This window comes from Felis catus, chromosome A1, assembly GCF_018350175.1.
Source record: "Felis catus isolate Fca126 chromosome A1, F.catus_Fca126_mat1.0, whole genome shotgun sequence".
Classification (NCBI taxonomy): domain Eukaryota; kingdom Metazoa; phylum Chordata; class Mammalia; order Carnivora; family Felidae; genus Felis; species Felis catus.
The window spans coordinates 200,473,391-200,482,397 of NC_058368.1; positions in this window are offsets into that span (position 1 = coordinate 200,473,391).

The window sequence follows — 9,007 nt, forward strand, 5'->3', positions numbered from 1 at the left end:
TGACAGAAATGACAGCCATCTTTGTTAAGTAATACTATGTTAAGATGCTATCTTTTGTGTCAGCTTTACTGTGATATCCAAAATTGTGGAATTACAACTTTAAAGAAAAAGACAGCTCAGCAATTAAAGGGGATATTATAGTATCTTTAGACGAAGTTCTTGTGACCTGCCTTTCGGTTCAGTGTTTGATTTATAAAGCAGCATGGACTAGTGTTCCAAAATCATGATTAGTTAATTAAAAGATGTCAGTATTGTGCCTGCACCAAACATGTTTCTTAGAAAAGTGACTAAAATTACACATGTGGCTAATTTTGACTTCTTTCTTATGTGTTATAAAAATGAAAAGTTCAAGTTATTCAGAAGTTGCGGTTGGCAAAATTTAATTACTGTTTTTTAAGATGGGTTCTTTTTTTCTTCTCATTTTATTTTTTTTTAAAAGATCCCACTATCTTCCTCAACTGCCCCAACATAAAACATAGAAACAGACACAGATAGACACACACCACACTTTTTTTTAAGTTTAAATTGAGTTTTGTTTTAAAGTTTATTTATTTTGAGAGAGAGAGAGAGAGTAGGGGAGGGGCAGAGGGAGAGGTAGAGAAATAATCCCAAGAAGGTTCTGTGCTGTCAGCGTGGAACCTGACGTGGGGCTCAAACCATGAGCTGTGAGATCATGACATGAGGGGAAATCAAGAGTCGGTTGCTTAACTGACTGAGTCACTCAGGTGCCCTGAGATGGTTTTATTTATTTCGGTTTTGGTTTTGTTTTTTTTTATTTTTTTGTTCTGTTTTGTTTTGTTTTTTAAATTGTAGTGGTGTATGCCTAATATAACATGCAGCATTTTAAGTGTACTGTTTGGTGGCATTATGGTACTACCGTCACCACTGTTCCTTCATAGAACTCCTTTCATTGTGTAAAACTGAAACTCTGGACTTCTTAAGCAATAATTCCCCATTACTCTCCTCCCCACAGCCCCAGGGAACCACCATTCTACACTCTGTGTCTATACCTTTGACTATGCTAGTGCTGCAGATGAGTGGAATCATATGGTACCTATATTCTTGTGTCTTATTTAGCATGATGTCCTCAAGTTTCATCTATTTTGTAGCATGTGTCAGAATTGCCTTCCTTTTTAAGGCTGAATAATATTCCGTTGTATGTATATACCACATTTCGTTTATCCATTCTTCCATTGATAGACACGTGGACTTCTTTAATCTTTTGACTATTGTTAAGACGTGGTGCTGTGAACATGAGTGTTTAATTATCTCTTCAAGTTCCTACTTTCAGTTCTTTGGGGTATGTACCCAGAAATGGAATTTTGCTACATCATACAAAAATTCAATTTTTAATTTTTTTAGGAGGTGCCATACAGTTTTTCATAGTGACTATACCATTTTATTGTTTAAAAATTTTTTTTAATGTTTATTTATTTTTAAGAGAGAGAGAGAGAGAAAGAGCCCAAGTGAGGGAGGGGTACGGAGAGGGAGACACAGAATCAGAAGCAGGCTCCAGGCTCCAAGCTGTCAGCACAGAGCCTGACACGGGGCTTGAACTCACGAGCTGTGAGATCATGACCTGAGCCAAATTCAGACACTCAACTGACTGAACCACCCAGTCACCCCATGACTATACCATTTTAGACTCCCAACACAACAGTACACAAGTGTTCCAATTTCTCAGCATCCTTACTAACACTTGTTATTAACTGTACACACCACACTTTAAACAGTATCTCAGTATTTGAGGATAATGTAATGAAAGATTATGTGAACTCTGGTATCAATGTTCAAATTCCAGATCTTGAGTTTACTGTATGACAATAGGCAGCATTTCGCTTCTTTGAACTTTAGTTTTGCTATCTGTAAATAAAGATAATAATAGTACATACTATTGGATATGTTTTTGTAACAGATGAGCAGGATACTGCATGTAAAATAGTTCACACCCAAACCATCATCTATTTAGCCTTTACTAAGGCTCAATTCTTTAAGTGAGGGCAGACAAAGTATCTTAGTTCAGATTGCTGTGACAAAACCACAGACTGGGTAGCTTAAACAACAAACATTTATTTCTCAAAGTTTTAGAGTCTGGAAGCCCAAGATCAAAAGGCTAGCATAGTTGAGTTCTTGGTAAAGGCTCTCTCTCTGTCCATCTTCTCTTTGCATCCTCACATGGCAAAGAGGGAGAGAGGGAGGGAGTGAGGGAGGGAGAGACTCATAGAGGGAGGGAAGGAAAGAGGGAGGAAGATTAACTCTTTTCCTCTCCTATGTTGGGGGCTCCACTCTCATGAACTAATTACTTCTCAAAGCTCCCACCTCTAAATGCCATTACATAAAGGCTTCAGCATATGAATTTTCAGGGGACATAAGCATTCAGTCTATAACACGAGGAAACTAATGTTATGAAGATCTCAGTTCCAAGTAACAGAAAACCAGAAAGAATAATTACATTTCATTTTATTTATCTACATCTTTTTCTTTTACAAAGCCCCCACTTTGGCTTCCCCACTATCATTGCCGTGAGGACTCAATAGTCATCTTCCTTTCACTTATGGATTTCTTTCCCATTGTCATATGATTCCTTGATTCAGATCAGTTCATCAAATATTTTTATTAATTATATTTTTATGTGTATATCATCTTTTTACTACATTAGTAGATTCTTTAGGGCAGAAATCATTCCATATATTTTTCCCCTGATATTTTTTTTACTTCTGTATGTAACATTGTTATTGATCAGTGTGCATTTCACAGTTTGTTGGTGTTAATATTTGACTAGTCCTAATGAAACCTTGCTGTCTTATCAAATTTACCTGTAGTTTTAAAAGAGGCCAGTCAATAGACTGAATGTTTATATTTAGAAAGTTTTACTAATTATCCTATGTCATTCCCCATATTGAAATTAGGGAACACAAGTGTTATTAATTAACTGATATTTAGAATTCTCACACCTACCAAGGCCAAGTTAGCTTAGTCATTTGCATAGATAAGAGACAAAAAGTTTGGTTTCCTGAAGATCTAGTTCAAGGTTCCAGTCACACTAAGTTGATCCCCATATTGAAGCTATGCTTATTTTGCAGTTTTGGAGTTTTCTACCTTTTTTTAGATGCATCTGTTGTGCTGAAATGGTGTTTCTCAAGGCTTCCTTTGTTGTGTGTTGAGATGTAATTTTTGACTCTTTATTATGTTTCAGGCATAAAACATTGGATGGGTTCTAAGTAGGATGACCCTGGACTGGAATATTGAAATACCAACTTGAAAAATTCCTAGCTATATTATATTTGAAAAATGTACTAAACTTGGATAAGTTTTATTTTAATTACATGAAAAATGAGAATAATCCTAGCCATAGAATTAGAAAGATTTGAAAGGATAGCACATGCAGAATACTCATGACAATGCCTATCATAAAATAAGCTCAAAATAAATGTTAGTTATTCTGATCATAATTTTGAATTGTTTAAAATAATGTTTCCCTAAGTCTAGACTTCTATCTCTTGTAGGTTGGATTGCGTTCGTATTTTGGGGGCCCTGATTTTTTAAGTGAACAGAAATAATTTTACTGAGAAAATGAATGCCTGTAGTTTTGGTATCATACTACCACCACTATTAAGCTATTACTCCTGGTACTCCTTGGTTTTTCCATGGTGAGAACAACTTACTGTCCTTGCAGAGGCAGAGATTTGGGAGAGTGTTTGGGAGAGAAGCAAGTAAAAAGCTAGCATGGGAATCACTGAGGGAGAGAGGATAGTTTATGGCAGCTAAGAACCCACGCCCTAGGCCAATTCGAGGGCTAAGTTCAGACATAGTAGAGAACACAAATGGTGGAGGTAACTCAGGGCTAAAAGTGGGAGAACAGAAAGTATTGTCCTCATGAAATAATGATTATGAATTTATTATGAATAAATGAATGCCTTATGAATTTTAAGACTTATAGATGATATAAAGGAATTGTTATACTATGTGATATATATGAAATCAAGGCAGAAACGAAATTTGGAAAATATGTCAATTTCTCAAGGATTATTTACTAATGAAGGTCTGTACTTCATGGGGGGCAAGATATCTGAGTAAAGCAGAAAACATCTATAAACTACTCCTTTGTAATATCTACAGACTAGGTTATCTCTCAAATAGTTCTATTTAAAGAAGAAAGATTGAAAATGTCTTCAATAATGGTAACATTTTACATTAAGAAATGCTTGAAATAATGGATTAATATGCAGAATTTAACTTTAGCCAGTTGAGCTACACCAATACATAATAGATATCCTGATAGATTATTCAGAATATTAAATAGATTCAACATAAGGGGGGAAAAGTGGGTATAAGTTTTTATATATTCAGCCACACTAATATAAAACTCATTTTATAACTAATTACAATATTTCTGTGTCTTTACTGAAGTGTCAAACATTTATGTTAAAATTTCAAAATCACTATAATTTAATCACACATAAATACAAAATTTTTCCTACCATGTAGAGATTAAAAAGACAACATTAAAAGCTGAACTGGAAGCATATTTTAAGTATTCACTGAAAATTAGTAAGAATTATTTCAGTGTCAAATTATCTTGCATTTTATTCAAATGCCTTAAGGTTTACATGTTTTCTACTGAGTTTTTGGATATTCGGATATTATTTTGCCAAGAAGAGTGAAGAAATCAAAACAAGTGTTTAAAAAGTGATATAAAATAAAAGAAGTTCCACTGGGTTAGAGAAGAACTCTTGTATAGTTGTAACTTGAGCAATCACTTGGGATCAAACGCTAAATCCAAAAGGCAGCTGCACAGTACAGATGAACAATTTTGTTCTCCACAATTACCTTGATTGTAGATAATCTGATTTGGACTGCTGTGTGTGTGTGTGTGTGTGTGTGTGTGTGTGTGTGTGTGCGCGCGTGTATGTCTAATCTTATATAAGAGTTGATGCCTTTGGTGGCTGAATTAGGTCAAAATACAAAAGACAAAATAGATAATAAGTAAGAAACATTATCAAGATTTTAAATCCACAATTGTACTCTATTTCCCCAAACCCAGAGCTTTGATGAAAATTGTTTATTGCATGGCTAAGTTCTTATCTGAAGACATCTTCTGGGCTTTGAAGATTTTATCATAGTCTTAGAAATAAAAAATTGAGCAAATTGCAGTGCTTTTCTATAATTTTGTAAAACAGGGTGTTTCAAGATAAATTATACCAGTGGACTGTATCTGTCTTGTACCACAAAACACATGTAAAATACCTGTAATTTAGTCATTTCAAGGCATGCATGAAAAAGGTAATAAACACAAACACAGACATCCTAGTTTGCAGACATGCAGACTTCACAAGTTAGAAAGATCTCAGGCTTACTAAATATCAAAGATGAAATCTGTACTGCACACCAAACTACTGAAAATTGCCTTCAAATTTAAGGTGCAATTTATTTCAAATGGGGTAAAGTTGTAGCTGGAAGCATTGAAGCAGACAGCTACACCTAGATTGATTATTTTCTATTTACAATACAAACCCATATACAAATATGTATAAACAATATATGCCCCAAATTATGTTCTTTATTATTGAGTTTTTAAAGTCTTGAGAGTTCTAATAGTTAATTTATATCAAAAAGCTTTATTTTAAAGCATATTTGGCCTTCAAAACTTTGAAAAAATTTCCAGTTTTCCTTAAGGTTTTTTGGTGTGCTTGAAAATTTTTATTTACAATAAAATAATATTAATGACATTAAATTATAAGACCATCTTGTTCCTTGTAGTAAACTCAGTTCAAAATAAAATGTGATTTTATTACTAAAATAAATATTTTTTCTTTCACTTGACTGAGTGTAACCATCCTCTCATTTTTTCTAAGAAATATATATAACCCCAGGTAAAAAGGATATGAAGGCATCAAGGGTACCTATATATATTACATTGATATAATTAATATATATAAATAATATAATATATAATTAATATATAATATATATTAATTAATATAATATATATATATAATGCAGTAAAACTATAACTGCAATATTTAGGTTTCACTTAACTTTATTGTTACAAGATGCTAATGTAAAGGAAAGAAGATCATCGGATCACTAAAATACCTTTCCACCTGTTTTCCTTCCTTCCTTCCTTCCTTCCTTCCTTCCTTCCTTCCTTCCTTCCTTCCTTCCCCTTACCTCCATCAGATTGTGATCCATGTATTTTCCTCACTATTTCAGGGAAGGATATATCTAAATAAGTGGAAAATTCCACAACTGCAATATGGATACAGTTTCAATGGGCAACTTAGCATGTATAGAACATTGAAATTGATCTCTGGAAAAACAGACCTTTTGTCTTTTATCTATTCAAGCGAATGAATTAACTTAATTGACTTCTATTAAGTAAGAGAATTCAAAGTATCAATATGATAATAGCACTTGTCCTACCTATGCCAATTTAGGGAAAGGCATAACATAATTGGTAAAATTAATCTTTTGGTAAAAAGTAAAAAGCTAAGAGTAATGTACATATATAGGAGCAGAAAAGTTTTTACTCACAAAGTGACAATGATGGTAAAGGGTGTAATTGGGTTTGTGTTGGAAAACTTCTGGTTTGAGTCAATTTTATAGAGTACTTTCTGACATTGTGTATTCCTCTTGTGATCTTGGTTACTTCAAAGGCTCTCCCTTTCCTTAATAGCCTTGTGTTTATTGCAATGGTTTTTATGGTAGCCTCAGGAAAGCTTTTCTTATACTTCCATAGGGCAGCCTTCATGAGCTTGTGACCTGTGATGTCAGAAAGGGTTCGCCATTCAAAAGGACCTTGTGCTTGGTTTAATGTTGCCACTGTGTTGAAATTTTTGATAATACAATTGTTGAACTTGTGTTTAGACTTGTAAGTAAAATTCAGTGGAACAATGGGATATGAAGATGAACAGAGGAGATGCTCACATTATACAAGTCTGTTGCATTTCATGCTGTGTCATTTGCATAGAGCATTTGCAACACCAGCAGCACAGAATTCCAGAGGACCCAGGAGTGTGGAAGCTCAGTTAGGCTCAGAGTACAAACTAAGTGTGTTACACTTCCACTGAGTTAATGGGGGTGCTGACAAGAAACCACCCTTTATGTTATTCAAGCCAGAACTTGCTTTGAATATGGAAAGGAGGCAATGGCCTTCTAAAAACCCAGAGGATCAAGGCACCCTATCATTCTTTTTACCTGTATTACTTTCCGATATTAGCCAACACTTAAGTTGAAAATGATAACTTAGAAGTAAAGGGCAACACACATTTCATCTTTCTTTCAGTTCTTCCTTACTCATTGATAAAATGTGCATGTGTCAAGTGAAATAAAACCAATGAGTTATTTTCTACCAACTTTTTCACTGTTTCAGTAACAGTGAAAGGGATACACAAACACAACCAAGGAATACAAATTGTGTAATTTTGGTGATTCTGTATGAGTTAAATGTTCTTATCTTTGCGTTAAAACTGGCATCACACAGTATAAAGACAAATGGTAAAATCCAAGATAATATTTTTAACTTTATTTTGTCTTTACCTATAGTAACATTAAATAGCAAAATATATTATGACAAGTTGAGAAAGAGTGTGTGGAAGAAAGAAAAGGCTTTATATTTTAGCACCTTTAATAGTAGTTTTTCATGTTTTTTTGAACAAGATAACTTGTGTTTTTATTTTTCATTGGGTTCCTTAAATTATGCAGCTGGCTTTGTATTTCTAAATATTTGAAAAATATGATTGAGTGTTCCTATGTGTATACAATGGTGACAGAAACCTGGTATGAGGCATGGGAAGGTAAAGAATTTTACAAACACTTCATTGTATCCTCACAAATCCTCACAAATATTCTTGTAAATTAGGTGGTAAGATCCCTGCTTGCCAGATAAAGAATGAGGCCCAATGTCATAAAAAAGGTAAAAAGACAAAGTCATTATTTACTCTTAAGTCTGTCTGACTCCAATTCCTACACTCTCTCTACTCTTTTCAGTGATCATATAATTAACCCTTTATTTTAATTTATTTTAAAGTTTATTTATTTATTTTGAGAGAGAGAGAGAGAGAGAGAGAGAGAGAGAGAGAGAGAAAGTGAGCATGAGTGGGGGAGGGACAGAAAAAGAAGGAGAGAGAGAGAATCCCAAGCAGACTCCTCTGCACTGTTAATGTGGAGCCCAATATAGGGCTCGACCTCATTAACTGTGAGATCACAACCTGAGCCAAAGCCAAGAGCCAGACACTTAACTGACTGAGCCACCCAGGCGCCACCTATAATTAACCTTTTAAATTGGGACACTTCTCACAATGAAATGGGATGATAATAAGAAATACTCCAAGATTATTGACATAAACTGATTTAGGAAGCAAATCAGGATGTGTGTTTACTCTAGTTCTAACCTTCTTCTTCACCTGTAGATGGCCATTGACTTATATTTTATGATTCCCACTATACCCCTAGGACAGCAGATCTTGTTGAAGACTTGTTAGAGACTTCATGATTATTTGCTGAATAAACAATTCTTTGTGGAGTAGATGCTAACTGTCAAATGGTTAAGATTTTCCTGGAAGTATAACAATCAAGTTAAACAAGTGTCGAAGTTGAAAAATCAGAAATAGATTAGAGTTGTAGGATATTTTATATTATTTAGTTTTGTGCCTCATAAACTCCAGACATTATTTCAAACAATATGGTATCAGGTTACTAAACAAATGGCAACATTAAGACCCTTTCTAGGCTTCAAGGGTTCAAAAGTTTTAGAGAGTATCATCACTAATTCTATGTTGCCATAGGATTCTTTTCCTCCGGGAGATTCAACTCCCAGAGCATTTTATGGAACATTTATGGGAAGTATGAATACAATTCTATGAGTAGCTGTTAAGAAACTTCTTATTAAATGAAATGGTTTGGGGAAAGAGTTAAGATGCTTCCTTGGTAATAAAAGATGTGATTTTCATGCCAGATGAGAGAGACAGAAGTTATATATTCTGCTAGATGGAGCTTGTGATATTTT